Source organism: Crocuta crocuta, unplaced genomic scaffold, assembly GCF_008692635.1.
Source record: "Crocuta crocuta isolate KB4526 unplaced genomic scaffold, BGI_CrCroc_1.0 scaffold167, whole genome shotgun sequence".
NCBI lineage: Eukaryota > Metazoa > Chordata > Mammalia > Carnivora > Hyaenidae > Crocuta > Crocuta crocuta.
Window position 1 is genome coordinate 5,406,453 of NW_027532406.1, and position 6,245 is coordinate 5,412,697.

Sequence of the window (6,245 nt, forward strand, 5' to 3'; positions counted from 1 at the left end):
CCGCCGAAACCGTCTGCTGGGCTGTGCTGGCCGTTGTACCCATCGTCTGCTGGCAGCCTCAGGGCCCAACACCTGCAGGATGAGAGAGTGTGCGGTGGACAAAGGGGTGGGAAAACCCACACGGGAGGGGACCTGGCCCACCTCCACCGCACAGACGCCAAGTCTGAGGCCCAGGGAAGGCCAGCTCACCCTGCAGCTGGAGACAGAGGGCAGGCTTGCCGCCTACCACGTGTTTGCTGTGTGCCTGCGCTGTGCCTGGCCCTTTGCTGCTGCTTTGGGAGGGTTAGGGACATAAAAAAACATAGACACAGCCCCTGATGCCGTACAGTTACACCCCTCTGGCAAAAACATGACTGTCAGGAAGGGGGTAACCCTCCACACGAGCTCAGCACCGAGGGCTCTAAGTGACTGGGTCAGGCCGCATGGAGGCCAGGCCATCCAGACATAGAGAAGTGGGAAGCCTGGGGGCGGATGGGGGGCACAGATCCGGAGGGAAGTCAGGCTTGGATTTGAAGGATTTGAATGGGAACGGGATGCAGAACACTCGAGACACGGGTATCACAAAATGAGGCTGGAGACATCCAGACAACATGAGCTTTCAGCAAATCAAGGGTTTACTGAAAGCACTAGGCCGTTGAACTTGACATCAAGGCCATCAATACCACCATCAGCAGCCAAAGCTTCTAGCCACCCTGCTAGATGCAATGATTCCCCAGCACAGCTCCCTCCCAGAGAAATTCTGAAGGATGTGTGCAAAAATCAGGCTTTGAAGCTGTGTTCGTCCCTACAGGTGTTTACAATGGCAAAACCGCCAGAAAGAGCCTCTGGCCAACAGGAGAGGCTTTGTTGAGTGAAGTGCGGGACATGCCTACGTGGAAGGTTACACAGCCATTAAAAGCTGCATAATGACGGGTTCGGAAAGACATCTAGGAAATGGGGGTGAAAGCAGCAGGCGGCAAGGCAAGAACGGGCGACAATCCCATTTTCATTCACGAACGTGTTTCAGGAGAAAAGTCTGGGAGATGATACATCAAGAGGCTAACAGGATTATCACCGAGTGATGCAATTACAGCTCGTTTGTGTCCTGCCCCTTTTGCTCTTTCTCCTCTGAACACTGGGTGATAAAGCTAAAGCCTATTTAAAAGAAGTAAGAGAATGGCTGGGGAAGCGGCTGGGGGCTGGGGAGGGGCTGCTAGGGGCTGTGAGGGGGCCCGCAGGGTGGGAGAGCCAGGCTAGGGGCTGGGAATCCCACATGGCCCGAAGGGAAGGGGTGGGAGGCAGGCTCGCAGAGCTCTGAGGGTCGAGCAGCCCTTGGCCTCAGTGGACCTGATCGTCTAGGATCGGGACAGGAGGGCGCAGCCCGCCCTGCCCACTCCCCAGCTCCATCTGCCCCCCGAGATGTCCGCTCCGCAGAAGCACAGGGACACGACAGAAGCTTGGACACAACAACTCCCTTAGCTGCCCTCGGCCAGGCGTGAGCTGCTCCACGTCCCGGTCAGCAGGGCCAATCAGTTCCGACCATCCACACGCTCCCTGCCGCCCCTCAAAGCCGGCAGCTGCACCTCAGGAAGTGGGTGGCGGAGTCAGGGCTCAGCAGGTCGGTCTGGAGGCCGAACTCACTGTGCCTTCTCTCCCCCAGGCCCCTGGGGAGCACTCGGGCCGCCCTCCCCAGAGCCACTGAGACAGAATGACTAGACTCCTCGGCCCCTCCTTGAACCCTCCCTAAGGACCACCTCTCCCTGTCGCGGTTCCCCCCCCCCAACCCCGGTCAGGAAGGGGTTCCCTCTCTCCCTCCGGCCCAGCCTTGTCATCCCTGAAACCCCCCCCCCCCNCAGTTTTTCCCTCCCTCTCTCCTCTCCTCCCTCCCTCCCTCTCTCCCCCTCTCCCTGTCAAAGATGGAGGGAATGAGCCTCTGTTCCTAAACAGAAACCCAGGCTGCTGCTCATAGAGCACGAGCGGGCCCCAGATCCAGAACCTTCTCTCCATCTCACCTGCTGTGGCAGGCCCCCTGCACAGCTCAGCCAAGTTCCCCAGACTTGGGCCAAGGAGGCACGGAGAGGAACAGCCTCCTCCGACAGCAGCTGTCCCAGAGGGCATGAGGGGACGGACACGGGAAGGGCCCGCGGGAGGCCGCAGCTGACCACGGCTGCCCGACCACGGCTGCCCGGCCACAGCCAGGCCCGGCTCCCTTCCTGCCGGGCTGTGGCTGACGCCTCCACCCCTCCGACCCTAGCCACTCCCGCGGCTCCGGCTCCAGCCGCCCCGTTTTTCCCGGGCTCCACGGACGCCGCCAGGCCCCAGCTGGGGCCCTAGCAGGCAGTGGGGAGATGATACACATGTGCACAGCTGTAGGCTCGCGGGTGAGGGAAGGACAATATCCTCTGGCAGCTGACCTGCTTCCAAACAGTCTAGAGGAGGGGTGAAGCCCCGGGATCCCCAGGCTTTCTGCTCCTCACTCTCCCCACAGTGGAGCGAGGCTGGCTAGCACAGGGCCTCATCCTGCTGGCCACATGCTGCGGGGCCCCGGGCAACTTCCCCGCGTCCCCATCTGCAAAATGACAGTGACGGACAGGATAGCCCCAAAGCCTCTCCCAGATTCACACGGATCTGCGGTCCCGGTGGCCCCACCCCTACTGGGCGGTCAACGCAGGGGTGGGTGTGTTGGTGGGGTCCCCGGTGCTCAAGCCCCTGCTTGAGGGAAGAGTGGGGAGGGGTGGGTGGCTGAGGGCAAACGAGAAGAACTGGTCCATGAGCCTGGATGGTTGGCAAGAATCCCTAGTCCAGCACTTCCTTCAATCGCGGGTGAAGGCTGTCCCCGTCGGGCCGCAGAGCCCGGGACACGGGAGCCACCGAGCTCACAGGCAGCTTGCACCACACGGCCGTCCGGAGCCCCCAGGGGCTCACCAGCGGCTTTACCAGCAGGTGAATTCTGAGCATCCCAGGATGAAGCCGATCCTCACCCCGAGAGGCGAGCTGCGAAGAGGCAGCTCTACGCCACACACCAAAAGAGCAATCACAACTGCCTGGGTGTCTGTCGCGTGGATATGTGCCCATCAGAGGCACACCCCGGCTCAACATCTCCATCCACGCTTAGGGGCAGCAGCCTTGTCGCTGATGTGTCTTTTCTTTTTTTATGTTAGTTTTTTGAGAGAGAGTGAGAGAGAGAGCAAGCCAGGGAGGGGCAAAGAGAGAGAAACCTCGAGCAGGCTCTGTGCTATCAGCACAGGGTGCAAGCACTCCAGCAGCCGGGGGGGGGGTGGAGAATCTTAAGCAGGCTCCATGCTCAGTGCAGAGCCTGAAACAGAGCTCAAACTCACAACCCTGAGATCATGACCTGAGCCAAAATCAAGAGTCAGACATGCAACCAGCTGAGCCACCCAGGTGCCCCCAAATTTTTAAAGACGCATCACTAGGGTGCCTGCATGTCTTTTATTTTTTAAAGACATATCACAGTTTAAGCGTCTGACTCTTAGTTTCAGCTCACATCATGATCCCAGGATGGTGGGCTTGAGCCCCATGTCAGGCTCCATGCTCAGAGATTCTCTCTCTCTCCCTCTGCCTTTGCCCCTCTCCGGCTCATGTTCTGGTGCTTTCTCTCCCTCTCTAAACAAACAAACAAATGAAAGTTAACCTTAATTTACCGAATACGTGATCTGGTAAATAAAATAATAACCAACAACATGTATTCTACATTACCAAGCTATTTTTTAGTATTTTGATAGCTCTCTGAACGAAACTTCCTCTGTAATCCCATGTATTTTGTGCACTTGAAAACTTTCTGGAAAGGGGGTCTATGAGTTTTTGCCAGATTGCTAGGGATTCTTGGAGAAAGGAAGGAAGGAAGGAGGGCAGGAGGGACGAAGGGAGGGAGGGAGGGATGGAAGGAGGGAAGGAGGAAAGAGAAAGGAAAGGAAGGAAGGAAGGAAGGAAGGAAGGAAGGAAGGAAGGAAGGAAGAAAGAGAAAGAAAGAAAGAAAGAAAGAAAGAAAGAAAGAAAGAAAGAAAGAAAGAAAGAAAGAAAGAAAGAAAGAAAGAAAAGAAAGAAAGCCTTAATTTGCGGGAAGAGTATTTCCCACCAAACATAGGACCTCTTTCACCTTCAGGTGAAAGGACCTTTACTTCTGCTTGTTAACACGTCAAGGCACTGACGAAGCGCTAGGCACCCAACAACCCCGTACGACCCAGGCCTTACTGTGTCCGTTTTCCGAGGAGGACGGCTGACCCTTGGTGTAGGTCAGGGCTCCTCATCGCTTTGCCTCCCCGCCTCTTCACAGCTCACCCTGAGAGCAGGAGCTCGCCCGCACTCCCCCCTCTCTCCCTCCCGGATCTGTATGGCCCCCACTCCTCCCTGCATGCTCGGCAGGAGCACCCCAGACACTGCCGACCCAGAGAGGTAGAGGCATGCACAGCTTCCCACGGAGGGAGTGAGGACTCCACGCCCCATCGCTCCCACAGAAGCCCTCAGCCGCCGGCGAAAGAAGCCACGGAATCATCTGGGCTACAGCTATCATGGCATTTGAGAAAGTCCCCCACACAGACACGCACCCCCTGCCTCCGCACGAAGTCAGTCCTGAGAAAAAAGAAACCATCTCTGGAATCCTTGGCAGAGAGGTGACCTTGTTTCCCCAGGAAGAATTCAACTTTAGGAGCTGGACTATGAGCTCCAGCTCATCAGCACCCCGCCTGATGCTACAGCCTAAGTGGCCAGCCTGCAGAGTGATGAGCTTCTCGTCAATGGCGGTATTCAAGCCGAGGAGGTGCTGCAGATGACCACTCTGGATCCTGGAGTAGGGAGGACAGGCGAGAGGTCCAAGATCAGGTTCCTAAGGCCACGGCCTGAAACACCCTCGGGGTCTAGCTCCTTTTCATCCAGTTCTTGGTAGAAATGGATCGTCCCTATTCTGGTTTCCATTTCCCCATCACTAATCCAAAGCTCACGAGCCCCGCTCCTCTGCGCCCATCATGGTGCAGCAGCCGTGACCTTCAGGCTTGGCAAACCCCATGGGCTTTTCCGAAGCACAGTGTGGCTGCTGGGGCTGAAGCGGAAAGCTGCATGTGAGCTACGGACCCCAGCCACCCGTCCTTTCTCAGGCCCTCCCTGCCCACCGGGATGGACCCCAGACCTCCTTACAAAATCTCAAGTCCCTCCTCAGGGAAAGATGTGACTACGGGAGCCACCACAAATGACGGTCACCACAGGCCCCTAAAAGCAGATTCAGAGCCAGCCACACCCCTGGAGGTCAGCAAGTCCCACCCCCTCTTTCTACTGACGAGGAAATGGAGGCCCAGAGAGGGAAAGCGATGTGCCCCCAGTCACAGGGACAAATTAACACCCAGAGCTCCTGCCTCCCCACCCAGGGTTCCCTGGCTGGGCCACACAGACTCTAGAAGGGGGGGGTGGAGAGACTCCACTGTGAGCACAGGGAAATGGTGTTAAGTAGACAGTGTACACGTGTGTAATTAGACTAGTCAAATCAGGGTGTGGGGCCAAGAGTGTATGATTCCTGCGCCTGCCTTGGGGGGGGTGTCTAAACAGCCCCCCGAGCTAGCCTCTAGTGGCCCTGACTGCAGAGGGGAGGCCTCAAGAGGGCCAATGGGTCCATCTCAGGGAGCAAAGCACTTGACATAGAATATCTCATTTAATTCTGACCCCCCCCAAAAAAAAGAGGTGCTAACTCTTACAACTTGCTACCAAATTAACAAGAAATCCAATTAAAACTGGGCAAAAGATGGAGCACCTGATTAGCTCGGTCGGTAGAGCGTGTGTCTCCTGATCTCCAGGTTGGAGGTTCAAACCCCACATTGGGTGCAGAGATTACTTAAAACTAAAGTATTTTTTTAAGTAGGCTCCATGTCCAATGTGGGGCTTGAACTCACCACCCTGAGATCAAGAGTCACATGCTCTACTGACGGAGCCAGTCGAGCACCCGGAAAAATAAAATCTTTAAAACGAAAAATTGGCAACAGATTTGAAGGTACATACGGATGCCAAATGCGGCCAGAAAGATACACCCAGCGTCATTCATCGTTGGGGAAATATGTTAGAATGAGAAACGTAACAGGAATAAAAACGCAGGCAAGTGTTGGTGAGAGTGTGGAAGAAGTGGGTCTCAGGCACGGCTGCCGAAGGGGAAGATCACATAGCCGTTCTGGAACAGCTTCGCAGCTTCCCAAGTCCAGCAATTTCACCGGCATCGGCTATGAGTGTTTCAAGGACTTAGCACCAAAAAAGTAAAATAGCCCATT